This window comes from Mastomys coucha, unplaced genomic scaffold (genome assembly GCF_008632895.1).
Source record: "Mastomys coucha isolate ucsf_1 unplaced genomic scaffold, UCSF_Mcou_1 pScaffold22, whole genome shotgun sequence".
NCBI lineage: Eukaryota > Metazoa > Chordata > Mammalia > Rodentia > Muridae > Mastomys > Mastomys coucha.
Window position 1 is genome coordinate 221,066,227 of NW_022196905.1, and position 27,769 is coordinate 221,093,995.

The following is a 27,769-nucleotide window of genomic DNA, read 5'->3' on the forward strand; positions in this document are numbered from 1 at the left end:
ACAATCAGACCCCTCCATGTGCAGTCCTTGGTTGGTGGTTGAGACCCTGGGAGCTCTGAGGGTACTCACACTTTGTCCATCCATTACTTTCAAGCTAGGGAAAGGTGGGGCTCTTTCTCTTTATCTTCTCATAGTAACAATATAAGCAATGTGATAGTGCAGGGCAGAGCAGGGGCTGAGATAGGCAGGGGCAGGGTGGGGCAGGGCTGGGTAGTGTGTCTGGAGGCAGGGTTAGGAGTTGGAGGCAGGGTTTGGGGTCAGGAGCAGGAGTGGTGTGGTGTGGAAGAGTCTCCACTGTTATGCTCAACTTTACCGTACGTTTCCTTCCTATCCTTTAAGCCTGATGACTCTAACTTCATCCTTCCTTCCCACTTCCTGCTCTAGGTCATCCCAGAAAAGCTCACTGTTCCTGATCACATTCCTTGGCTTGTTTTCAACCAAGAGAGGGTTGTTGTCAAAAAGTAATTTTGTTGCAGTTGTCTTTTGTTCTCACCATTCCGGTGTGATTGTTTCCATGACTAGTTCATGCTGTACTGTCCTCCATCTTCTCATGGAGTTCAAGAGACCCCATGTGGTTAAAGATTTTATATACTTCTATTTCTGTGCCCTAAGTCTCAAAGAAGCCTAGAACAAAAGCTTCTAAACTTGTCAAGTAAGTAATCGAAAACTACAAGTATAATTTTCATTTATCAGCATTTTGAATCTTCTTTTTGTATTCCGTTTCCTCCTCTTCAGCTGCCTGCAAAACTGTACTAATCTTGCTTCACTTACCTATTAAGCATCGTGCCTGTTTCCTGAAAGGTAGTTTCTGCTCACTTAGTGTTCACGAGATGAAAAACATGCCAATGCATTCATTTACAAACTGTACAAGAATAGAGACCTTGAGCAGTGTGAAGAGAAGGAAGGTTTGGGGGTTACATTATTGACCAGCTAGGAGTGTGGCTTGCTCTTTCTTCCCAGAGAGAAAGTCAGCTATCCTTCCAGGACCCTCTCTCCCTGATAAACCACTGCTGCTCCAAGAAGAAACTGTAATGATTCTCCCTTTATAGCTTTTGAAAAGGCTTCTTCATCAGGTTTAAGGTACATTGTGCTGCCCAGTGAACCAAACAAAAACAGACTACAGCTCACACTGATGTCTATGGTATTTTGTACCTAATGACTCTTATACAGCAATTCCTAAATTACCCTCATAAAAAAAAATGGTTCTGAGGAGCCATTTTTTGCGACTGTCATTAATGCATTCCTATCATTTTGTTCCATTGCACAATTGAACATGGCAGATTCAGCCAGTTTTCATAAGCCAAAATTTCCCTTTACTCCTGCTTTGCAATGTAATTTTTTTCTTTCATTTGTGGTGAGGGCAACCTAAATTCCCAACTACTTATAATGATCTCACTTTTAAAATTCATCTTCTCTGTGGCTTGTCCTTTGCACAGGGTCTAGCAGTTTGCAACAAAAGAGCTGATATTTGGACACTCTCTGCCTTGTGAATAAGGAAGAACAATTTGTTCTTTTTGCCTATAAATGGGCATTTGATGTACTTCTGATGCTAGGCAGTTTAAGCCAGAGTTAAATTAAGAGTAGCACATCTATAGGATAGAAGACGGAAAAAATAACATTTTATCTATTTTTCCTTGGTGCCAGAGACATTCAGAAGTAGGTTTTATTCAGGAAGGAAGGAAGACCACATAATCCCTTGCTCCAGGAGTCCTTTTTATCTATACACCTCAGGCGTTTTCATTAAGTCAACTTGCACCATCAGCATTGACTTGACAAAGAAGCTTGGACTATACACCTAAATATGGATTCTATAAAAGATTTATCCTAAGTGCATTTGTAAACCATAGTCTTCATGATTGGGTTTTCCTTAGAAGAAAGAAAAAGAAAGCAACTATTCTTACCTTAAAAGGAAAAATTACTGCTCCATGGCTCTTCAAAGATTATGTTTTATATTTTAACAGCATTTTAAAGTCACCAAAAATGAATATAGGGGTGTTATAATGAAAACATGAGTCTTAATGGCATTCTTCTGTACTCATAAATCAGGGCCTTGCTCGGCCATCATCAGAGAAGCTTCCTCCTACAGCAGATGGGAACAAACACAGAGACCCACAGCCAGTCAATGTTCAAACTCTGAGACTTTGGAACACTCAGCCCTAAGCAGTATGTGTCCACTACACTCCTCCCCTCAGAGCTCATGGAACCTGTGAATGAGAAAGTAGAAAGAATGGAAGAGCTAGAGGGAGAAGGAAGGCAGCAAGGAAACAGGCCTTCTGTATACAACAGGATCTGTGCATATATGAAGTAGATGCAGATGCATGGCCCCATCCCTAACCCACAGCTGTTTCCAATTAACAACCACTTGCAAATAAAACTTGAGTTTACTCCAAGAGAATTTCCCTATAGACACAAACTACTCTTAAGGTTAGTTTGCATGCCCAGCTATAGGAGGCCAACAAAAAACAAACCCAATGTCAAAAAACAAACCCTGACTCATTATGCCATTTTACGGCCTTTTATTTCTATCTTATTTCTGTGATCTCTTTTCTTTTTAATTTTATATTTCTGTTTTTTATTTATTTATCTCTCTCTTTTCTTATCCTATGAGTCCTTTGTATATTTATTATGGCTTTCAGTTTTGCATTTTTATAAGATTCCTAACCATGTGAACAAGTGGATCTCTGTATCTATATCAGTTTCTTGTGCCTTTTCTTAGGATACTTTTTTGGGTCCTATTCTGATGTATTTGGTCCTATTCTAATGATATAATATAACATTACATTATCATAATTATAATATTATATTATTGCTTAAAAACATACTTGCTTTCTAATTTATTTTCAAAAGGAAAAAGAAAACGTGAGACACACAAATCCACCCTACACAATGTATTTTCTTGAGGGGGCAAAAGGTAGGTTTGGACTGTCTTGAACCACTTTGTTTTATCCCTAGCACTCTTAATATTTATTATTTTGAAATAGTCTTCTTAAGCTGCTCAAGCTAGCCTTGAACTCACGACTCAGTCTCCTGAGTTGAAACACACTAGGCCTGGCCTCCAAACTTGTTATTTTTGCACATTTTATAAATTGATGCGCTCTTAGGTTTCATTTTGCAAATACTAACTGAGAAATCAGTGCATTTCTGATACTAGGCATGATTCAAAATGCTAAGGATACTGAAAATAAGTTAAATAAGATTCATGTTGACACTCAGAGTTGAGAAGGAAGAGGAGGAAGAGGAGGAGAAGAAAGGGAAGGAGGAGGAGGAGGAGGAGAAGAAAGGGAAGGAGGAGGAGGAAGAGGAGGAGGGGGAGGAGGAGGACGGGGAGGAGGAGGAGGAGGAGGAGGAGGAGGAGGAAGAACACAAAGAAAGAAGACCAATGATAAGATTCAAGATCCTGGAGAATGCAAATTATATTTGAGTTTATTGGGGTTTAATTTGATCCATATTTTAATCCATTCAACATGCATGACAACTGTTGTGTCAGGCCTTGTTTTGAGACCTACAGCACAGAACTGTATATCTTCAATCCCAAAGATTTCTGTAAAACTAAGAAGCATACCATAGGCAGATCAATGACAGTATAGCATTGGCTAGCCATGGCAGGCAAATATGACTGTCTATGTAAGTTGGTAAGAACAGTAGCACAAAATTTCTTTTTATCTAGCTAGTAATAATTCTGTCTTACAGCATAACCTTTCCTGTAAATAAAGGTGGGAGCACCACATCCCAGCCTTGTGAGTGTGTTCCATTTCCTCCCCATTGGGCTTATAAAGCATTCCTTTTTAGATGTTCCTTGTTAGGATGCCAGTAGGGAACCAGGAAAATATTCACTGTGCTTAGAGAATGAGAAGATATGAAGAAGAATTTGTCAAGGAGAAAACTCAGGATTGAAAAAAAGTTTATAGTTGAACAAAAATCATGCCTAATCTTTTCTACCAGGATAAAGTTACAGTTGACATAGCAGAATGTATTTCTGTGAGCATGTTTAGTATTTTCGGAATGGGTATGCTGGTGTAGACAAAGTCACAACCTCAGTATTTCTTCCCAGTGGAGGACATTGAACTCTTGGGATAATTCAGGGCTAAGTGGCCCATGCCCACTGCATTCTGGGAATTATAAGTCCAGGAGTAGTGTGTGGAATTTGAGAGAAGTAGATGGGAAGAAGGCAATTGGTCTCTTTATATCACTTTCCATTTTATGTTTAACTTTAAATTGCTTAATTTTTATTACTTCTATCACACAATTTATTTGTACTCATAAATTAATCCCTTCCCCAGTCTCCCAACATAGTCATGAGAATTCCTTCTGATACAATGTAACAAGATGTCTTTGGCAGAAAACAAGTATGCAATCTCTGACCTGGGTTCCTCCCAATGGGCTCCTAAATCCTTTATGATTTCTTGGATTGCCAGAATCTTTATTCTAGGAAACCAAGTCTTGGTGTGCTCCTCTACTCTCTAGGGCCTCAGAGCTGGTTTCCTGAAATACCAGGTCATGGTTAGAACTTCTAGCCTCAATTCCATTTAGGAGGAGTGGGGAGATGAAGTTTCAGTTTAAAATTGGACATATATATGTAACAAAACATATAAAAAGTTACTAAAAAACAGACTTCAGTGAGCCTCCATTTGAGTGGACACTTTATGTATGTCAGAAGGGATACACAACCTGAAGGACAGGAACAGGAAAGCTTTCCTGAAAGACTCTAGGCCTCCTTCTGGCTGTTCATCTTGTATTCTTTGTCACATTCTTTAGCTTAAACTCTACCAAACACAAACGTTTATGCTTCCCTGACTCCTGAGAGTCAGAAAATTATCAACCATTAGCAGAACATTGTTAAACACAGCTTGTAGCCAAAGTAAACAGACCTTACAAATATCTGGAATACTTTTGGACCTGAGCATTTAGCCTTGGGAATAAGCATCAACCCCTCAGTACTGGAAATCAGAACTGGCATGTAGGGCGCATATTGGTAGGTGTGTGAAAAGCCTGGCCAGGCAGTATCAGGAGTAAAGAATCCATTGACCTTGAGGAAACAGTGATCATTTCCCCTTTAATAACTTGGAAAATTCGTCCGTCAATGTAATTCATTAAGTATGAAAGCACAAAGAGAATTGGCAATGCAAATCAGACCATTTTATTAGAGTTATCCATGAACCAGTCAGGGGTCCCAAAATGTGTGTGTGTGTGTGTGTGTGTGATTTCATGCAAGATTATCACACTAAGCTATTTCATCTTCTCTAAGTGGTATGCTTTTCCAAATGGGCTTCACTGGGACAACCTGAAGAACCCAGATCCCCTGGTACATTAGTGATAGAGTCTGGTACTTGACATGTTTCGTGGAAAGTAGGAGGACCAGTTAGTAAGCTGTTTGTGCACTGGAGAAGTGTGCCTGCTCTGCAGATGGTGGCTGTCAGGTGAGCCCTGCAGGGAAGCTGCTACAGAGCTACAAGAGTAATGCTAAGAAGAAAACAGGCTCCAAACAGCTGCCTATCTTAGCAGCATGAGAGCCAGTAGAAACCCCTTCCCCCCTCCCCCCCCTTCTCACTGGGAGCTCCATTCCCACAGCATCTGTGCTAACAGCTTTCTGATGGCAGGTATAGGGGTAACATGGGAGTGGAGACTAGATCTTAGGTAGAGTTGTGTTCAGGACTAAATATCTTCATTTATACATTAATGGTATTGTTAAGATTAAAAACTTCAAATTTTAGAGTCCAAATCCTTGCTTTTTATTCCTCTTGTTATTAAACATGTTTAAATTTGCAAGCATATGCTTTATAGGTTTTAGGTGTGTGTGTATGTGTGTGTGTGTGTGTGTGTGTGTGTGTGTGTGTGTGTGTGTGTAAGGAAGAGGGGGGAGTGTGTGTGTATATATGCATGCATGCACACATACAGTGTTTTCATAGAGATGAGAAAACATCTTTCAGGAGTCACTTCTCACCTTCTATCATGTGAGCCCTGGAGATTAAAATCCAGTTGTAGGCTTGGCAGCCAGCACCTTTAGTCACAGATTCATATCTCTGGCCTCTATCTAATCCTTTTCATTTATGCTTTCAAATACCCAGTTCTTCACCTACTATCTAAAAAGCCTTTTTTGAAAGCATGAGATTTCTCACTCTAGTTTTTTTTTTTCAGTTCAAATCCTCTCCCAAAGCTACAGGTTGACTAGGCATACATATTTCCACCTATCCCTCAAGTGAAGAGTTTTTCTAAATATTTTGGCTACAGCATTATAAAATATTTTTTAAAAGATTGATTTTCCCTTGGTGAGATGTCTGATCCTGATTAGCAGGTGGCTATGTTCCAAGTATCCACCAATAAACAAGACACACATTTTGATTATCTTTTTACTATATGGTCCCTCTATGCTTCACATATAGGTTCCTGGGTCAGAAAGTTCATATCTGGGAGAGAAAAAAAAAGATGAAAATGAAGCACTTTATACCAGGAATGCTTTTGATCAAGACTTTAAAATTTCATAACCCATTTCCTCTTGTGTTCTGTTGGCCAGAACCAGTTTACACTGCAGCACCTAACTGGAAGGCCAGGGAATGCAATCTTTGCACCAAAGACATGGTCGGAAAAACATCTGGCCTGTCTCCACAGATTCTTTTCTCACAATAAACTACAGACTTCTGCAGAATTGACTTGTATGAGGGAGAGTGCCAATTAAAAAATGGACAATTGAAGTCAGAGTGTTTTGATTAAATCTTTTGTTTGAGTTTACTGAAGCATAATTTTTTTTTTAATCTATGAAGGGCACTTACCCAATAAAAATTCTGTTTAACTTTAGGCTTCAAAATACAAACCTTGAAAAGCTCTGGGACAGTTTGATGATCTAGTCTGAGGTTCTCACATCTGCACATAAGATCATCTCTACTGCTGTGTGTTGTATCTGTCTTTCAGATTGAGCACACAGCCCCTCCTTCCTTCTTCCTCTCTTTTTCCCTCTCTTTAGTAAAGCACATCCCTCTTATGGTGTTCTGAGAATAGACGCATAGAAGATGCACTTCCTCAGACCCCAAAGATACTCATTATATACTTTTTTCATCTGTTTTCAAGGTACACTAAAGACTCCACTGAATTTCCTTCCATCAGAGTTTTGTATCCAATTTTCAAATGAGATATTGTCTTCACCTACCTAGGTCAACATCCTGGGTTGTTTACTCACATTATAGTATTGATGATGAGGCAGAACATTCTAGTCAATAGACCCTATATTCAGGGTAATAAAGACCCATGAATACCAAAATACAAAGTTTTTTTTTCTTTAGTCAACTATTTGAGAGAGAACTTTGTGACCTTGGGCACAAGCTCTGCAGCCAGTCCCACAACACACAGAGGAAGCTCCACTCCCAGGCACTCTGACACACCCAGGATCAGAGGTGAGGAGGAAACAACATCTGTCCCAAAACTGGGAGTAACTGGGACCAATGGGACTAGGCACACAGGAACTCCACCAGCCCAGTGACTTGGGTTCCTTCTGGTCTGTCTGGGCTGGTGTCCAGAGCAGACCTTGGATGCAAGCTCTGCAGCCAGTCCCACAACACACAGAGGAAGTCACACTCCTGGGGGATCTAACAAGCCCAGGATCACAGGATCCCAGAATCCCAGAATCACAGACACAGCTTGACTCTGAGGAGTTCTGACACAATCAGGATCACAGGAAGGACAGGCTCCAGTCAGATTTAGCAAGGGCAGGTAGCACTAGAGATATTCAGATAGCAGGGGCAAGCTTAAGAAAATAAACAACACAAACCAAGGTCACTTGGTATCATCAGAACCCAATTCTCCCACCATAGCAAGTCCTGGACACACCATCACACCAGAAAAGCAAGATTCAGATCTAAAATCACTTCTCATGGTGATGATGCAGGACTTTAAGAAAGACATAAATAGCACCCTCAACGAAATACAAGAGAACACAGGTAAACAGCTAGAAGCCCTTCAAGAGGAAACACAAAAATCCCTTAAAGAGAGAGAACTTTGCCAACACAGCGCCCATTACAGATAAGGCTCAACAGGAGCTTACCACCTATATGTTGGGGGCGCGGGGTATTAACACGTAGGACTTAGAGCTGGACTTATGTCTCTTTTATCCCCATTTACCCTACTTTCACTCTGTTGTTCTAAGTATCCTCAAAGGCAGATTTTCTTTGCTTTGACTTTTTTCCAGGAAGCAAAGTCCTAGCTTCTCCAGTAGGGGTTCTCACCCTGTGGGTGACTGACTACCCCTTTGGGGTTCAAACTACCCTTCACAGGGGTCACATATCAGATATCCTGCATATCATATATTTAAATTACAACTCATACCAGTAATAAAGTAACAATGAAAATTTTATGGTTGGGGGTCATCACAGCCTGAGGAACTGTATTAAAGGGTCACAGCATCAGGAAGGGTGGAAACCTTCAGTGATTTAGGGGAGGAGTTACTCGTAAGACTTGCCAATGTCTGAACAACACTGTGGGAAGCCATCAGCCTGTGGCAATGTTCCCAGTTCACCTCAACCTCTAACTTTTCCTTCTGCATCATGTGGTAGCATAGAGTTCTACTGTCTCTGAATTTCCTCTGGGTGGAACAGTGACCTTCTAGCTCATTCCGCTCTGCTCTTATATCTGCCAGAATTCCTTCTTGGGATCTTGGCATTGGAACACATGTTTTTATTCTATTTAGTTGAAATTTCATCAATAAGTAAAAGTACTCATATTTAATCTGCAGATTAAACTGTAAGCCCAGTAATGTTTCAGATCCTGTCTTCTTGAAAAACAAACATTTACTGTATTTTTGTTTTTCTCTGCATGTTGATATTCCTAAGACAGATGTACATAATCCAGATGATCCCTGATTGATGGTTGCATTTCCATTTCTCCAACATTATGAGTTTTGAAAACAATATACATTCAATGCAAATCATACTTTCAGTTTGACCTTCAACCTTTTCCCAATATACTGATATGCAGGACAACTGAAGGGTGCAGCAGAGAACCGTGTTTCCCACCATGCCATGCAGTCATGAGTGGAAACAGCTGGTGCTCTCCAGTGTACCATGTTGTACAGTCAAATGTTGATAAGTTAGGTATAGTAAATATTTGTGTGATTGACAATATTCTCAACTGATGATACATTAATCTGGATGAAGCCCTGTTGTAAGCCCAGGGTCACATGGAGAATAAAGCAAAATCAACTCAGTATTTCATACCTTTTGAAATGATTGGTCATAGAATGAAGAGAACGGTACATCTATTCTCTTTTATTTCAGCTTAAATGAATATCCTCTAATAAAAACACAGGCTGCACCACCAAGTCAAATGATGTTAAATTTGTGCAGAGCTCAGTAGAAAAGGACAACCTTTCCCAATACAGATGAGTTTCTCATTGACTTATAGAAATACTCTGAAGTGGTTAGGATGAGTTTGTATGCAAGAGTCTGTATTTCTCTTACATGAATGTCCTCAAGTCCCTTCAGAATGCCTTCCTCAGGCAGTGTGGTATATGGGTCCCCTGGATTGCTGGGCAGACAAAACACAGAAGGGCCAGGAATTGGGAACAAAGAGTTGGGTATCCACTGGCCCAAGATGAGGGGGTTCCCAAACTCCTAGACATCCAGGTATTGCTGGGTCACAGGAAGGTGGGAGCAGAGTTGGGGGTTCATGGGTCTGTGATAAGGCTGGGCTAGTGGGAGGGGAACTCCAGCTTAGCTCATCAGTGAAAGTCCGTAGCTTAGTAGTGGTTGTCTGGGAGTGCAGAGGGCCTTGGGCAGGAGCCTTAGGCAGTGCATCTCTGTAGGCGAAGGCTTTCTCAATGCTCTTCATGGAGTTCTTGATGCAAGAGACAGTCCAAACTGTTTATTGATTGTTTGTAGTGGAAGTTGAATACATACCACCCCCTCAGTGTGAACCAGAGATTAAATATCATTTTCAGGGAGGAATGTCCAGGAAGGGATGCTTATTGGCTAAACTCTCAGGGCCTCTGGATACTTCATCAACATGGAGAACATTGTTCTGGGGTATGCGACAACAGGTCATGTTTCTTATTGTGGGGAATGTGTGTTCCAGGACAGGAATCTGGTAGGGACCAGGAAGCTGCCTACCATCTCAGGTGGGTGCCTGGGTGCCAGGGACTCTAAACTAGCTCAACCTTACCAAGTTTCTTGGCACAGTCCACTGTCCTACAGTGGTGGCCCTGCTAGCAATGTTCAAAGGGGACATAAAGCAGAGACATCTACAGGAATATCTGGGAACTAAAACAGGTGACTATAGCAGCCAGGACTGAATGTCTTCTTTGGAAATGGGGTACTTCCTTTCTTATGAAGCTAGGAAACAATGTTTTATTTTATAGGCTTAAATCCCAATCCAAAGTAACATTCCTTTGAGAACAAGAGTCAAAACCTTATGAGGCTCACTAACATTTTAAAAGAAAGTTCCTGGAACCAAAAACATGTAAAAATTCACATATTGCTCACACACACACACACACACACACATCTTGCAGACCCATGAACCCCCAACTCTGCTCCCACCTTCCTGTGACCCAGCAGTGCCTGGATGTCTAGGAGTTTGGGAGCCCCCTCATCTTGGGCCAGTGGACACCCAACTCTTTGTTCCCGACTCCTGGCCCCTCCATGTTTTGTCTGCCCAGCACTCTAGGAGACCCAGACACCACACAATACATATTATATTTTGAGTTGGATTATATTATTTCATAGTTCTATGTATTATGGAGGTACTTAATAAGCAAAAGCCAATTGAATAAGTGATTAATTTTTTGAATTCCATTCTAAGAACATTTGATCCAAGCATTTTTTATGATTGATTGCTCTTTAAGCAGTAATTCCCAGTTCTCACCTTTTTACTTGGTTGACCTTCTAGAAGGTGTGCAGGAATGGGCCAAACAATTGTCAGAAATGTTTCTATACAAGGCAATTACATTTCTTCCACAAGATTTGTTTTCCTAAATCATAAGCAGTAATTAAAATTAAAATCTACTTTGCAAAGAAACATAGGTAATAACTTCCTGTTTCACAGGCTCAGGGAAGTTATGAGCTGCCCTGTAAGTCAACTAACTGCAGTAAAATCACTCCATTTAAAGCATTTTTCTGAAAAGCCAGAGCCTCCTTCCACACCCACAAAGACATGAAAAATAAATTTAAAAGATGATTGCAAATTATATAACAGACCTTACCTTAGGATGTATGCTTATCCAATACGTTTCTTTTTACTCTCTCTCTATCTCATTCTCTTAAAGTCTATAAGTAGATTCACTTTTAGTGTAAAGACTTAAAAAAAGAGCAGAAAAGAATAAGGAAGAAATGTTAAGGTCTCTGGATTGTCCATCTTTATATGTGGTAATGTCTTAATTCTGCTAACATAATCCATGCGATAAAACAACATGGCAGAAGGCTCTGGAAAAGCAGCTAAAATTTCATTATTTTTTTTTTTTTTTTTTTTTTTTTTTTTTTTTGGTTTTTTGAGACAGGGTTTCTCTGATTTCATTATTTTTTATTGTAGAATTAGTTCAATAAGTTCAATTAAAGGTATAACATAAATTCAACCAAGAAATCATTTGGCAAGGAGAGAAATCCAAAATGACCCCCCCCCCAGTGCTTCATTCATAACAGATCTGATATGCAATGGCTGCATCCTGAATCCCAGTGTGATCATTCCTCCTTGCCTTCCTCAATTCTCTCTGAAAACAGGAGGCAGGAAGCCAGAATCCTGTGTTTCTCTTCTTAGGAGAATAATAGTCCTTTTCAGTTACTGCCCCACCATTTTACAACCCCAGTTAGCCTTGTTTATCTCCTTAAATGTCTTATCTCCAAACACACTTGATATTAGAGCTCTACACAGTAATTTGGAGGACATACAATTCAACCCATAACAAATACAAAACATCTAAAAGCTCAGAACTTCGTGGGGTTTTTTTTCTACATAACAGTAGTAACCCATTGAATGTCACTTTCTAGCCAGAAAACTTTGCTATACTAATGAACGTTTAGATTCTGTGATCAGATTTTGTCTTTCAAGTTTCACTAACGTCACATAACCACGAGGATTTTTTTAATTTGCTTTAAAAATTATGTTTATTTGTATGTGTCTAAGTTTAAATATGTGCATGTGAATTCAAAGGTTCATGGATCCAGAAGAAGGCCTCGTATACCCTGGTGTTTGAATTATAGGCAGTCGTTAGCCACCTGAAATGGGTGCTAAGAAATGAACATCAGTCCTGGGAGAGTAGTACAGGCACCTAACCACTGAGCCATATCTCCAACCTTTTATGGGCTCATCCTTTTATAATTCAGTCTGATCTATCCCAAACTATTTTTCATCCAATTGAGAAACAGTGACTAAAAATTAGTAATTAGAAGGCTATATGGTGAGTCCTGCAGCATAAAGTCATTCTGATGTTGATGGGATCGGCTATAGCCAGGGAACATACTGATATATGTGGCCTGCACTGCCTCCTGAGGTTATGGTGATGTCAGAATCTCAGAGTCTGTGATCAGACTGCAGCTGGGATCTATGTTAATGCCCGTGGCCCATGGTATCACCAAAGGCCATGCTGTCTGTGGTCTCTGCTGCAGCCTGAAGTCATGTTGATGTCCATTAGCTGTCCTGCTTCCAGAAGCCATATAGATCTTCTGAATGGCCTGCATTGCACCTGAGGCGATGGTGATATCTATGTCCATGCTGCCACCAGGGGCCATGTTTGAGTCTATGATCCCAGGTCTGTGTTAATATCTGTGGACTGTGCTGCCACTAAGGACCATGTTGATGTGAGTGTCCTGGACTGCCATCTGAGGCCATGTTGATGCCCTTGACCTGTACCACTGCCATAGTTGTGATGGTGTCTGTGGCCCATGCAGTGGTGGAGAGCAACACTGATGTCTGGTCTGTACTGTCACCAAAGACCATGCTCAGGTCAGTACCACAATGGCGGTGGTGCATGCTCCACTGACTATAAAGAGCAATGCAAGGAAGCTATTGTTGCCATGGTATTGATGACTTCACACTCACCTTGAGAAAGAGGGACATAGAAAGCTTCTGTGACAACCCCTGCACACACACTCCTAAAAAGTAACAACCTGGACAGAGATCCTTTGAAGAGAACTCTTAAAAAATTGTAAGAATTGATAGCTTTGGTGGAGGTGTGGGTGGGGAAGGATTCAGTTTCGTTCAATGAGATGGCCACTGGCTCTTTGACCATGCTCCAGTGAATATATAAGCACAGGTTGAAATTATTTTCCTTTTAATTTTTTTTCTTTTTCTTCTTCTTTTTGTTAGGAGGGGGAGGTCCCAAGGGTAGGGGTGCAGACCTGGGAGGACTGGGCCGTGAGGGTGCTCACAGTTCACACCATGACCTTTCCACAAAAATTAATAAAAATATTACAGAAAAAGAGAAAGGAAAACACTAAAAAAAATACTAAATGCTTATGAAGAAGTATATTAACTATGTAAACATAATCAATTAGAGTAGAATATCAAGTCCTACATAAGCTTCACTATGAAACTGCATTCTTTGAAGATATTTGGAAGTCTATATACTGTTAAGCTGATTTTTTCTCCAGTCTTTATTTTTCTTAAGTCAATGAGATTTTACAAAGTTTGTTCTATGCACTTATTTTATGTGATTGCCTAGTTTGCATCAGCAAGGAGGTGTGTGCTAAGGTTTTCTTAACTAACTCCTGAATTCACTTATTGAAATTGCAGTTTAGTCTGTGTTATATATAAGCATTAAAGTAAATACAAGAGTTTGAAGTGACTCTGTTCTCTGATCAGTCTCCCAGCTTATCAACATTGGTTTTCTTCATGTCCCTCACATTCAGTTTTTAGTGTATCCATATCTTCCTTCCCATGTTCAAAGCTCTCAGAATTTCATGCCTTGCCTAACCCCCAAATCACCCTGAACACCAAGTTCAAATGAAGCTCTAAGCTATGCTATCCTCCCCCTTCCCTGTTGCATTTTCCTCTCCTGGACCTCAGGATGGATTTGGGTGTCTGAGTTAGGCCTCTGCAGTCCTCAAGGGTTTTATTCCCCAATCAGTCTTACTGCTTTTATCTTCACACCACAAATAAATTCACTGTCTCTCTTTCATCTTGTTAAGCCTGTATACTATGCGTTCCTGCCTCCTGCAACCATCAATGAGACTCGGTGCCCCGTGGATTAAATACAGTCATGAATCAAGTAGTCTGGGAGCATCGAATGAAAAATGACAGGCTGTCAGTCCATCTTTATTACCAGGTCTTTGTCAATGTCCCGGGTGCTTTGGTTCACTGAGCAGCCAAATGAAGAGTTCTTTCTAGAGTTTATACTGCTATCTACATACTTTGCATGGCCAAAATTCACGCTGTTAACATGACTGAGACATGCCTCAGATTGTTTAATTCATCATCCCTCTGGACTTTTTGACATAATCATTCAACAACACTTTGTTGAACTTTTTAGACAGGCTCCCCATGCTTAGAGTTGATATGCTACAAAGATGACTGATGCTGAGGCATCAGAACCTTCTCCAAAGACCTCTGGAATTCCCCAGGATTGCTATATCTGTCTCTGATTTGGGGGAACTTATGGTACTCCTTGAATTCCTCTTCCTCCAGAAGAGCATTAGGAATCTTCACATGCTTTTATTGGGGCTACCAAAGCCTAGAACGGTGGTGCACATCTTTAATTGCATCACTCTCAGGAAGTAGGCAGATCTCTGTGAGGCCAGACTGGTCACATAGGCTAGTAAGACTCTGTCAAATAATAATAATGAAAAGACAAAAACAAACAAACAAACAAGGAAATAGTAGAATAATTTAATTCACTGAGACATTTATCATTTAGTTTTGCTATCTTATCCAAGGAACACTAAGAGCACGCTGGTGTATAGTTGGGTTCTCTGTGTAAGAACCCTTGTTAAATACTCAGTGATTAGCAAAAGCTAGCTCTGACCTGCCTTCATCCTTCTTATTTATTCTCTGTTCTTCCTTTTCTCTCTTTCTCCACCCCTCTGTCCTTCCCTTTTTTTCTTTCCTTCTACTGTAGTAAAAGTTACATTTTATTTTACTAATAAATTTGAACTATATAGTTTAGGGTTAAATATTTTTGCATTGCTTTGCAAGAACTTCCCAGAACTCTTTCCTCTTTTAAAGTTGAAACTCTATATTCATTAAACACTAGTTACCCTACCCACTGCCCTAGTTCTTAGAAACCATTTATCTATTCTATACTTTTGCATATTTTGCACACTTTATTGAGTAGATTCATAGAGTATATATCATTTTCTGACTGGCTGATATTGCTCGGCACAGTGTCATCAACATCCATCCATGTTACAATCACAAGTCAAAATTTCTTTAAGGGTACCCAATATCTATATACCTTATGGCCCACTCATTCGATGGAGTCTAGACAGCTTCTACCTGGAAGCCATAGGGATGATGCCATGAGTAACAAGTTCTATAACCCTCCTTTGAGGCACTTCTGTGAAGTCTTTGGGTATAGACGCAACAACTTCCTGCTAGATTATATGGTGATTCAATCTTTAATTCTTTGAAGAACTTCTGTGGGGAGCGGTGGAGCTGGAGAGGCATTCACCATGGCAAGATGGCGCCTACTTCCACTGTCGACTCCTAGTAAACAACTGTTTGCGCATGTGCGTAGAGAACTGTTTGCACATGTGCGTAGAGTGAAAAGACGCTGAGTCACGGCCCATTCTGGGGCATCACGTAGGGTAATGAGCGAACAGCCAATCATGGGCAGACACGCCGCACTGTGGTGTATATAAGCAGTGCGGATTATTGGCTCGACCCTTTTTTCCCTCTGGAGGAGGCAATAAACGTTGCTGCAGAAGGAACCTAGTGTCCGCGTGTCTTCTTGCTGGTGAGAGGACTGCGCGGGCTACAAACTTCCATACACTGTTTTACAGTTCTGTGAATTTCACATACTCAGTCACAAAACACAAGGTTTCTAGTCTCTCTGTATCCTTAGCAGCACTACCTGTTCCTTTCATAGTATATATCATAGTAGGCATGAGGTATGTCTCCTGGTTTCATATGAATTCTGCATTGCTTCATACTGTTGAGCTCTGTTTTCCAGTGACTGTTCAGCATTGTACGTATTCTCTGAGGAATAATCTACTCAAGTCATCTTCTCAGCTTTAAATTACTTCATTTCTTTGGGTAGAAATAACTTCTAGAACTTCCTTATCTATCAGCCACTTATTACATATATGATTTGCATACTCTGCTTCATTCTGTGGGTTATTTTTTTATCCTGTTAATTGTTTACTTCATAGCTAGGATTCTTTTCCCTTTGGGGCCTGTAATCCTCTCTCCTGCCAAATCTTGCTTAACCTTAGTCTCAATGGTACATATGCCATGTCTGTCAATAAATAAACACATTTTGTGTCATCTATTTTTAATTAAAATGATATAACAACCTACTATCACAAAATAGAGAAATCAGCCTAGCTGTGTACGATTGGGCATAACACAACTATGTAAGTACTCATTGTATTTGCTTTGCACATTATGCCCTTTGCAAAAATCACAGCTATGTAAGGACTAATGAGTATTTGCTTTCCATTTATGTCCTTTGCAAAAACCAGATTAAGACTTAAATGACAGAAACATTTCCATAAAGAACAGGATGACAGGTAGATTCAGGGGTTAAGGTAAGCTGAGATCCAGCAACCACTATTCTCAGGCCTCCTTGAAATTCAGCTTTACTATGATTTTACTATGACATGTAGATCCTTCATTCTTTGCTCTCCAGTACACCACCCTTCTCTAATCCTTTACTTCCCTGACAGTGGAACATCTGTCCACCACATCTGGATCTATCTGAGTCAGGACTTGTAGACATCACAAAATCATTTATGTGAATGTCTGCAATGGTGTTGGTGCTGTTCCATCTCCCCGACTCCTTCTCCCTCTCTGTCCCCTCCCCTCCATACAAGCCAGTAACTAACAGTTTCCAAGTAGAATCAATGATCCTGCCACTTTCTAGCAGTACTGGCTCTGCTTCTCCTTAGTTTATGTGCATGTACACATTTAAAGTGAGCTTCTCTAATTCTTTGTACATCAGTCTTTACATTCCACTTCTCCCACCCAGGGATTATCTACCCTCTGTACCTTAAATTCTGTTGTGGATAAAAAAAAAAGGCATGGTCTCAAGTCACCATCTGTAGTAACGGCCTTTGCCTAGCTTAGTCGTATGGCCTTCAAATAGGCAAGTGTGAAGCCAGGTGACTAAGGAGACCTTTCAGAGCCTGTGGACAAGGCACTGACACCTAGGTAGCACATTATATTCAGTGCTTAAAATGAGCATAATCCTTTATGAAGGGATAAGAAAGAGAATACAGTCTGAATGACCAGAGTGAGTCCCAGTTAAGAAATGAGGAGAGTTTTTTATTGCTAAAAGAACTGATTGCACAGTGCCTCCCTGAGATGCTAGGATGCTATGGCAGTAATTGTCAGGACAATGCTTCACCTGCAGTCCCCAGTGCTCAGCGTAATTGGATATACTATTAATCCTTGCTCACTAATATGACCTGGATTCTGGGATGTGTAAATATGTTCCTCCTCGAGGGCACAATAATTTTTAATCTACTTTCTCTGTGGTAGGCCATTGTCCCTGAGGGATTTCTTTAGAATTGAGTTTCTTACAGGAAAAAATGAAGCCGAATGGCTCCCAGAATGTTCCTCTGACTATTCTCCCATTTCTCTTCAGTCTCTATAGATAAAAGAAAGAGGAAGAAAAAAACGGGGTGCAGGAAGAACACTAAAGACTGCTAACTGAGGACAAATCACTAATATGGAAAGGTAGGTGTCCACCCACAGCCATTGGCTCCTAGGTCTGTGAGATGCATGCCCCAGTTAGACAGAGTGTGAAGGACTGCAAAAATTGGAAGCTTTCACTGGTTTACAAACGAGTGATTTGCTCTTACAAGATTACAAAACCAGGTAATGGTGGCACACTCCTTTAATCCCAGCACTTGGGAGGCAGAGGCAGGCAGATCTCCAAGATCAAGGCCAGCCTGCTCTACAGAGTGAGTTCCAGGACAGCCAGGGATACGCAGAAAAATTCTGTCTTGGAAAACAAACAAATAAATAAAAATAAACAAATACATAAAAAGATTACAAAATTGTTCTTCCCCCTAAATCTGGAGCAGTTCAGACATAATTTCCAGGAATTCATAGGGAAAAATGTGTCCCATTGTCCCTGAGAAATGTATTATGTAACAATGTTTTGAAATAACTGATATCTGTTAATTCTTGTTAGCACGTCCTTTCTCTCTGAGGGTCCTTGCTTAAATAATAAATTTTCTTATCTTACTGGCATAAGAACTACATTTCTCTGGACACTTTCTGGATGAGCAAAATGTAACCAGGTTCGTGAACCACTGATTCATTCCAAATGTCTTTTTTGGTTGGAGGAACAAAGAAGCTCCATGTATTATTTAGTCAGTGTTCTTTAGAGTAAGAGAACTTATACAATGAATCTCCCTGTCTCTCTCTGTAACTAGCTCTCTTCATATAAATAGATGAATGACAGATAGATAGATAGATAGATAGATAGATAGATAGATAGATAGATAGATAGATAGATAGATAGATAGATAGATTTGAATGCCTTACAGAGTGTGATCCAGTTAGTCAACGATGGTTATCTAGCAACAGAAGGTCCAAGAATCCAGTAGTTGTTCAGTCCATAAGGCTGGATGTCTCCACTGATCTTCAGTATATGCCAGAATCTTGAAGAAGGAAAGATCTAATGCCAGTTAAGGATCGACTTGCAAGGTAAGGAGAGACCAAGCATGCAAGGGAAGAATTTCCCTCTTTCATGCACTTTATATATGCTTCTAGCAGAAGCCGTAGTCCAGATTAGAAGTGGGCCTTCATACCACCAAGATCTGAGTTAGAAGTGGATCTTCGCAATTCAAATGATTGAGCAAAACTTCCTTTCTGGTATGTCCAGTTATTTTTATAATTAAGGTAATTCCAGATGAAGTCAAGTTGACAACCAAGAATAGCCATTACAGTCCCTAAAAGTTTTTATGTCTGATTGATTCATACTCCTCTTGCCTAAGATGCTGGCAATGCTGGCAGAAGAAAACAAACAAACAAACAAACAAACAAACAAAAAGCAGTTCAATAGGGCCCATTTTCCTCACCTCTCCTCTCTAGACACAAATCTGGCTGGCTGGCTGACTCTAGGGAAGCTGCTACAAGAGAGGTGAAAGAAAGCTACTATCTATTGAATCTCTCAGTGCGAGTAGAGATAGCCATTTTAAGTATGGTGAATTGGAGTGGCTAGAGTTGACACCAAAATTCAGTTCCTAGCACCAGCTATGTAAAAGTAACATGGCTACCTCACCTCACAGGCTCAATAACTCTCTCCCACACTTCAAGTTCTTACTAAGTCACCTCCAAGAGGAAGAATAGGTGAAACACTCCAAAGGCATGCTCAGCCATAGCTAAGGGGAAACAGTAGCAAGCAGTGCAAAGGAATGGGGGTTTCTAAAGGAATTATCACTTGGTGGTAAGGGCGAAGAAGCAAGTCAATGGACAGCAGTTGGGTAGTGTGTGGGATAATGGGTGCTGCTTCGAATCTGACATCACCAGACTTCAGCACAATCATCTCTTATCTATCCTCATGAAGTTAGAATTGTGGACAGAAACATCTTCTGGCCACTGGAGTGCTTGGATCCAAAGTGGTACAAGTCTCTCCAAGTCATAATCCTCGAAAATGGACTGCCTTATTTCATATGGATGTTCAAACTCACTTAGCATCTCTATTGTAGCACATGCTCTTCCAGAAAGACTAGCCAAGGACATCTTTAGGCCATGCCACATGCTAGACAGACCTCTGCAGCCCATCTAAGCCACCAGCCCAGCCTCTTGCTTTCATGTCCATCCTCTTCCAACAAAGACCCCAGGTATTACTATTTACAAAACGATATCTGGCAGAGCCTTCTCAATCCTTTGTTCAAACTTCATTACATGAAATTCTCCCAGTAATTTGTTGAGGCATCCAAATTCCTCTCCTCTCAGGAGACAGTATTTGAGGGGCTTGCAGTAAATGTGGCCACAGTATACTTCCCACTAGGTACTTTCTCTTCTCAATAATGGGGTTTTGAGAGGAGTATCCTTGGTCAAGCAAATAAACATATCTCCTGTGAAAACCAGACTACATGGTCTCTTTCTTTTACAATTTGTTCTTAGAAAAGGGTCATTCAAAGATAGCTGTGAAAACTATCAAACATCTACAGAAAAACTCTATCTTTAAATGGCAACACCCTCTGTCCACATTATAAATAAGTAAATAATGTCAGACAGAAGGTAAGAGGGTCTTCTTGCTTGAAATCTACATAAACCATATTTTCTTTACTGTAAATTATAGAACAGTTGTGACACTCAAAGAAGGTGTTCTCTCTATCTCTGAAATTCAAATTGATGTCCATACCCTGTATTTTTATTTGTTAAGGCTCATGCTCATAAGCTAGTTCCATATAAAGGTACATGTATGTCTCGGCTCCATCTACTCCTTTTGTCCAAGTTACATCCCAGTGGAGGTCAACCAGAATCAGAAGAAGCTTGAGTTTGGATAGTATAACATGACATATACTGGGGTCTGCTCTGACATAAGTTTTCTTTCTTTCTTTCTTTCTTTCTTTCTTTCTTTCTTTCTTTCTTTCTTTTTGTCTTGGTTTTCTGAGACATGTTCTCTGTGTAGCTCTGGCTGTCCTAGAACTCACTCTGTAGACTAGGCTGACCTCAAACTCAGAAATCCACCTGCCTCTGTCTCCCAAGTGCTGGGGTTAAAGGCCTGTGCCACCACTGTCTGGCTAAAAATTTTCTTATACAACACATGAATTGAACCATGTGACATTGAAGCTGCTCCAGAATATGTTCTAGTTTTACCCTAACTACACATGCTCCACCATAGTGATTTCCTACTGAACGTGTTTCTTTTGTGAGATCCACTATTATTTCACAATCAACCAACCTGTACAGAGGCAAACATAACACAGAAAGTGGATCTATGTTTCCAATTCATTAAATTCAATTATGCCATTGTAAGCACATCAATATTTTTATGCTTTTAAATTTTAACTGCTATTTAAGTATGAACTCACATGAAGGAACATCTAAAATAATACATTAACAATTATAAAAATTAAACTTCTGACTTAAATAGTACAGTATTATGCCACTCCCTGTTCTTCCATGCAGGCAAAGGTTTCCGCATCCACTGCGGTATAGCTCTCTCCTCCTAATGGAAAGGTCTCCTCCTGAAGGAAGGAGGAGGATCTTAGGATTCAGGAAGTTGATGGAACTTGGCGCCAGAAGCTCTGAGAGTTACAAGATTCAAAAGGGCTGTCCCCAGGGTTACTAAAGTAGTAACAGTTGCTGGGGTCAGAGTACGATTCTCCAGTCTGCTGAACTTCCTGCATGTTCTACAGGAAGCAGCAGAAACACAGCTTCTGTGAGTCATCACCCATACTGGTGTGGACCATTCAGTGACACAGCTGGCTTGGAGTCTCACATGCTCCTGTAAGCAACCATTATCTATGTCCATGAAAGTAGCTCCAATAAACTCATCAACTCACTGATAGCAGCTGCTGATCAGTGGCCCTTGACTTTGAGGACTAGTTCACATCTCCCATCCTAGCAGCTGCTGATCAGTGGCCCTTGACTTTGAGGACTAGTTCACATCTCCCATCCTAGCAGTTGCTGATCAGTGGCCCCTTGACTTTGAGGACTAGTTCACATCCCCCATCCTAGCTGTTGCTGATCAGTGGCCCTTGACTTTGAGGACTAGTTCACATCCCCCATCCTAGCTGTTGCTGATCAGTGGCCCTTGACTTTGAGGACTAGTTCACATCCCCCATCCTAGCAGCTGCTGATCAGTGGCCCTTGACTTTGAGGACTAGTTCACATCCCCCATCCTAGCTGTTGCTGATCAGTGGCCCCTTGACTTTGAGGACTAGTTCACATCCCCCATCCTAGCTGTTGCTGATCAGTGGCCCCTTGACCTTGAGGCCATGCTTTTGGGCATCTCACTAGAGTGATAAATCGTACCTGGTCAAGCCACATTTATAAGGTGACAAAATCAGGACCTGGACAACTGAACATGTGCACGCATTGCATGTGAACAGCCTTGACTTGCCTCTGGTGCATACCTAGGACTTGCTGGATCGCATCCCAGCCACAGAATGTGGCCTCAGTGGGAACTCAGGTTCAACCTATGCAGTACATTCATCTCCTTTGATATCATAAATGCAACATCATATGTGTGTGCAGTTTGATGCCTGTCAAACCCTAAGAAGGATCTTCAAGCCTGATTTTCTAGATTTTGTCATAATCCAAATCCTCATTAGATGAAACTCGATAATCATTTCTTTATTAAGTATGTTATTACTAAAACACTGTGCATTAAAAATTGCCCAAATTTATAAGAACCAGTTTATCTATGCAATGAGGAAGCACTATGTTTATTTAAATTTTAAGATTTTTTTAAATTTATTTTTATTTTATCTGCATGTGTGTCTAAGCACATTGTAGTGGTTAAAATTATTTGGGGGGGGCCTGTTAACCCACTTTTTGCCTTTAAGTATCCAAAAATAACTGACACAGAGACCGTTAGATTTATATCCTTAAAGCATTAGAGCTGGCATATATCAACACTTCGTGCTATTTTTGTCTGCTTCCCTGTCAAAATCGCCAAGCTACTACGTGTTATATTTTTCTTTTGGGCTACTCCTGCTCCATCATATCAGCCTTCATGGTTATATGCTCATGAACTATGCCACCCTATAGTGAACATTCCTACCTCCCTTCCTCTCCTCTCCCCTTCGACCCTACATGAGACCACAAGCCCAGGAACCTTCCTCTGCCCTCCCTCGACTACAGGCTGTAAGCATCTCTATTCCAATCAGAAATAAGTTGGGGGCCAAGGTTTACACAACCTGAGGACTCTCCATGGAGACAACCAGACCTAAGGGGACAGTGTTGAGCATTTGAATCCATAGATCAGATGCTGATCAGACCAATCCTAACCCCCAACAGCACATCACGCATGCCTAATGCCCATGGATATAAGATAAGTGTCAGATCTCCTGGTACTGAAATTATGGGTCTTTGTAAGTCCTATGAGGGAGCTAGGAATCCAACCAGGGTCCTCTGAAAGAGCAGTAAGTGTTCTTAACCTTAATGAGTCTAAGGGCCCATTGTTCTAACCCTGGGAAAGCAGTTTTAAAAATATTTCTGTTAATGCATGGTAAGCTTGCTATATAGACTAAAGGAAGATCTGCTAAAACTTTTAACCCTCAGGAACAGTGGACCAGCAGCTGGAGATTGGCTCCTATGGCGATGAGGCTGCCATCCTAGCTGATGCTTGCTAGGGTTTGAGTGTCTTCCTTGTGGTATTCCCTCCTCCTCTAACATCTGTTAAATATTCACTGCTGCCAGGAAGAGCCAGACTCTCCCGTGTCCTAATTTTCTCCACCCAAACAATGGATGTTATCTCCCTATACTTCTAGCATTTCTTGTTCCTGTATATGTTTCTCAACTAACCCAGAAGATGCCTGCTTTTCCCTTTCTCTTTCAGTTCTGTTCAAAGAAGCTGCTCAAGCAAATGTCTGTGAAATCAAATCTCCAGCCATGTCCATGTATGTGTGAGTGCATACATGTGTGCACACATGTCTGTGTGTATGTCGGTGTTGTGAGCGTGCATATGTGTGTGAATGCATGCATGTATATGTCTCTGTGTGTGCAGGTATGCATGCCTTTGAGCATGTAGGTAGATGTGTGTGTAGATATATGTGTATGCATGCATGCATGTGTGTCTATGTATGTATATGCATGTGTGCTTACATGTCTGCACATGTATGTGTGTGTGTGTGTGTTCTCTATATGAATTGTGTGGCAAAGTACTTCTAAAGCATGAACACCTGAGTTTGGATCCTTATGTAAAAGCTGGGTGCAGTGGCACATGCCTAGAATCTCAGTCCCGGGGAGAAAGAGGTAAGCAGATCCCAGAGCTTGTCAATCTAGCATAAACAGGTGCCTCAGCATTCAATGAGAGTGTGTCTTAAGAAAACTAAGGGTACACGTGGTAGAGGAAGACATCAGACACCAGCCTCTGGCCTCCACATGCCTAATACATGGACATACCACCACACACACACACACACACACACACACACACACACACACACGCATACACACACACAAGTATGATGGACTCATTTGAAATTGTCACTATCTTGTTTGGCCTTCAAAAATCAGCATTTCATTTAACTCAAAATAGTGACAACTTACCACTAGACAGATGTGTTCTAAGTGGGGAATGCACTGCTATATTAAATTACGTCACTAGGAGTCTGCTGCACAGATGTTCCAGACAAGCACAGCTCTCATCACCCTTCTGGTGCCAGGCCCAAACATCAGCAAGAATGTCTCAGCTATGTGGCAGATGTTCATCTCAGCACACCTTACCTCTTTCAGATTTTAAGCAATCTAAAACATGTTTACTATGTTTGTGCTATAAAACATTAACTAAGATGTTAATACACTTGAAATTCCAGAGGAGAAAAAACGAAGGGGATATATATAATCATTACCAGCACCCCAGCTTAACGGAACACCGCAGACCTGTGCTCTCTGCTTCTCAGCGGGACACACTAGTCTGGAACTTAGACATTCACAGTCCTCTCGGTGGCATCATACTCCAGGAGATCTCAGACTTGCCTTTGGTTTTAATTTAATGTCACTGTGATAGAGAGCCTGACATTTTAGGAAAATATTTGCAGAGACCTAGAGGATGCAGGTATGGTTTCTGGGATATCAAGGGAGCTGCTGGTCTTAGAAAAACAGTTGAGGAGGTGAAAAATTACTGTGATGAGGAAGGAATAAACCAAAGCAGGTGGAGAAGCAAACTCAATGTTCCACACTGCTAATGCTGGACCCCCACACTCTTCAAGCCTCAAGAGAATTAAGTGATCAGTGGAGAAATGACCTTCCATCTGCGGATGGTGTTCTTTGCCTGGGAGGAACGCTACTGTCATCTATAAGCATAACTTCCAAAGGGTAATTAAAGTGATCAATGAAGAAAGCTCCTACCAGGAAAGCCAAAGACCTCAGTTATCAGTAGCATAATGAAGGTCCCAGCTCTTCGTGTTCATGGCAGTACCTAGGAGTCCTGAGCATTTGGAAGTTTCATATTGGTCCTTAAAGAAAGTGGGATTTACTTAAGACCTCTGTGTAGCCATGAGTTTTCCTACCAGGCCTCTTTGTTCCCAGAATAATGACTCTGGCACTTAATTATTTATGAGTAAACGCCTAGGTCATAAGCTTTGGCTCATTCCACAACCAGCTTGTAACTTATCTAACCTGTTTATTCTAGTCTATGTCAGCCACATGGCTAGTTAACCCCTCCATTTCATTCATCCACCTCCTCCAAGTGCAAAGCAAAATTTCCCACTCTTGCCTCTTTTCCAGAATTCCTTTCTCTGTCTCTGTCTCTGTCTCTGACTCTGTCTCTCTGTCTCTGTCTCTCTGTCTCTGTCTCTGTCTGTCTCTGTCTCTCTGTCTCTGTCTCTGTCTCTCTCTCTCTCTCTCTCTCTCTCTCTCTGCTGGATGCCCCATGTACTAATCCTGCCTCAGCTCACTGTCTATCAGACTTTTACTGATATGTGATACTTCCACATAGTATTTAAGAGGTTCTCTCTACACATCTACACATAGACTTTCTTATCCTCAGCTATTTGCCTTTTTCTATTTATTTTACCTACTTCACCGGGAACATTCATGCCTAATGATGTTACAGTGTCATTGCCATAGAATCAACCAGTCATTAAATATTTACTGAGTATCTAACATAATCAGCCTTGCACAAGATGCCAGATAAATATTAAAGATCACTTTTACACTGTTTCCTGAGACTTTCTTCTGTTGGCTAAACAATAATCTCAGTGTCTTACAAGCCTGCAATGCCCTCCAAAGACAGCTGCCTAAAATTCCACAGCTAAATCAACACTGGATGGAAGCAGCATGTGGAGAAACAACCAGGGTGTGGTTAATTGTCCCTTAGTGCCTTCATAGTGGGCTATATTAGGAAAAGCAATAGAGAACCATGTTATAAGACATCCCCTACTTATTATTGCTGCCTCAGTTCAATTCTAATGTAGAACACTTAGAACATGCAATCTTCAAGAAAATGCTTTTCTTGGTTTGGGTGTTTGGGAGTTTGGAGAGTACTATGACTTGAAAGCAGGGATCAACACATGCTAGACAAACATTCTACCACTAAACTATGCATTCAGCAGGTGATCATCTTTCCTACATCTACTGTCTGCCCAGCCAAATGATCTTCTTAATTGCACAAGAACAACAAATAGGGCTCTCTCTGGAGATTGTGAAGCAATTAATCAGAAAGAACTATCTATAGGAGATTGCACTTTTTAGTGTCTCTAAAGCCAAAAGCTGCTCAAAACCAAGAAGAATAAAATGTAATTACATGCTTTTGTGGGTATATGTTTGTGTGTTCTGTGTGTCTGTGTGCATACATTTTGGCATATGTATGGGCATGTATATGTATAAAAATGTACATAAGTTCATGTGAGATTTGATGCCTTCTTTGATTGTTGCCTTCTTCATATATTAATATAAGGTCTGTCACTAAACTTGGAGCTCCCCATTTTGCCAAGTCTTGACCCAGGCACCCCTGTCTCTTTCCCCTATGCAATGGGTATAGAAGCTGTGCTCACCCAAGTCGTATGGATTCTGGAGATCCAGAATCCAGCCTTCATGCTCTGAGCTTCAGCTTTCATCCCCTGAGCTTTCTCTGTAGCCCTCTGTAACTCGCTTTTGAACTGTGCTAACCCAAGTCAACATGGTCCTAGGAGTCTTAAACAGTAAGGAGAAGACATAGGAGGCAGGAACCACTGAACTTTAATGTGGTAGAAAGTTCACATCTGCACAAAGGACAGCAGCCACAGGAGAGCTGTGGTCAAAGTATTTATCTGGGGCCATCAGTATCAACCTGTAGTGACCGTAGTAAGTCAACAGGAGTGGAGAGTTCACGTTTCTCCTCTATTCAAAGAGAACAGTTTCCTTAGCAACCTAGAGTTTGTGCCTGAGCCTCTTTTATTTTCTCTCTCCTTCTAAAATACAAACAAGGGTGTTCCACCACTTGATTCCTTCAAATCACTGAAAAAAGCCCAGCTAGCACATCAGTGTATTATCCTAATGCTCAAATCTCAGCTGAACATTGGAAGCCAGTTCAAAGTCAGAAAGCAGCTAGTGTGTGGGGCATCACTTCTTCACAGGAGGCCTCTGAGGTCCAGTTGAATAAGAAGTTCTCATTTAACTAACAGACAATGATCTTCATTCTCCCAAATATAGTCAAATTATTTAGGTGAAAGGACTGAGTAAAAATTTAACGCCTTTAATCCCAGCACTCAGGAAGCAGAGGCAGGCGGATTTCTGAGTTCAAGGCCAGCTTGGTCTACAGACTGAGTTCCAGGACAGCCAGGGTTACACAGAGAAACCCTGTCTGGAAAAAAAATTAAATTATTTCCTCTTTTAGATAGGATTCTCTCAACATCTCCAGAGCTTTGAAAAGAACCCCAAGCATGAGCCATGAGTCAAAGAAGTCTATCTTGTTCTCTGCGCTAGAATCCATGGTAGCCAATGCTGGTGAGAGGAGAGTGCCTAAACATGCAAGGATCCATGATGTAAAAATAAAAGGCTCCAGTAAGGAACCAGAATGTCTATA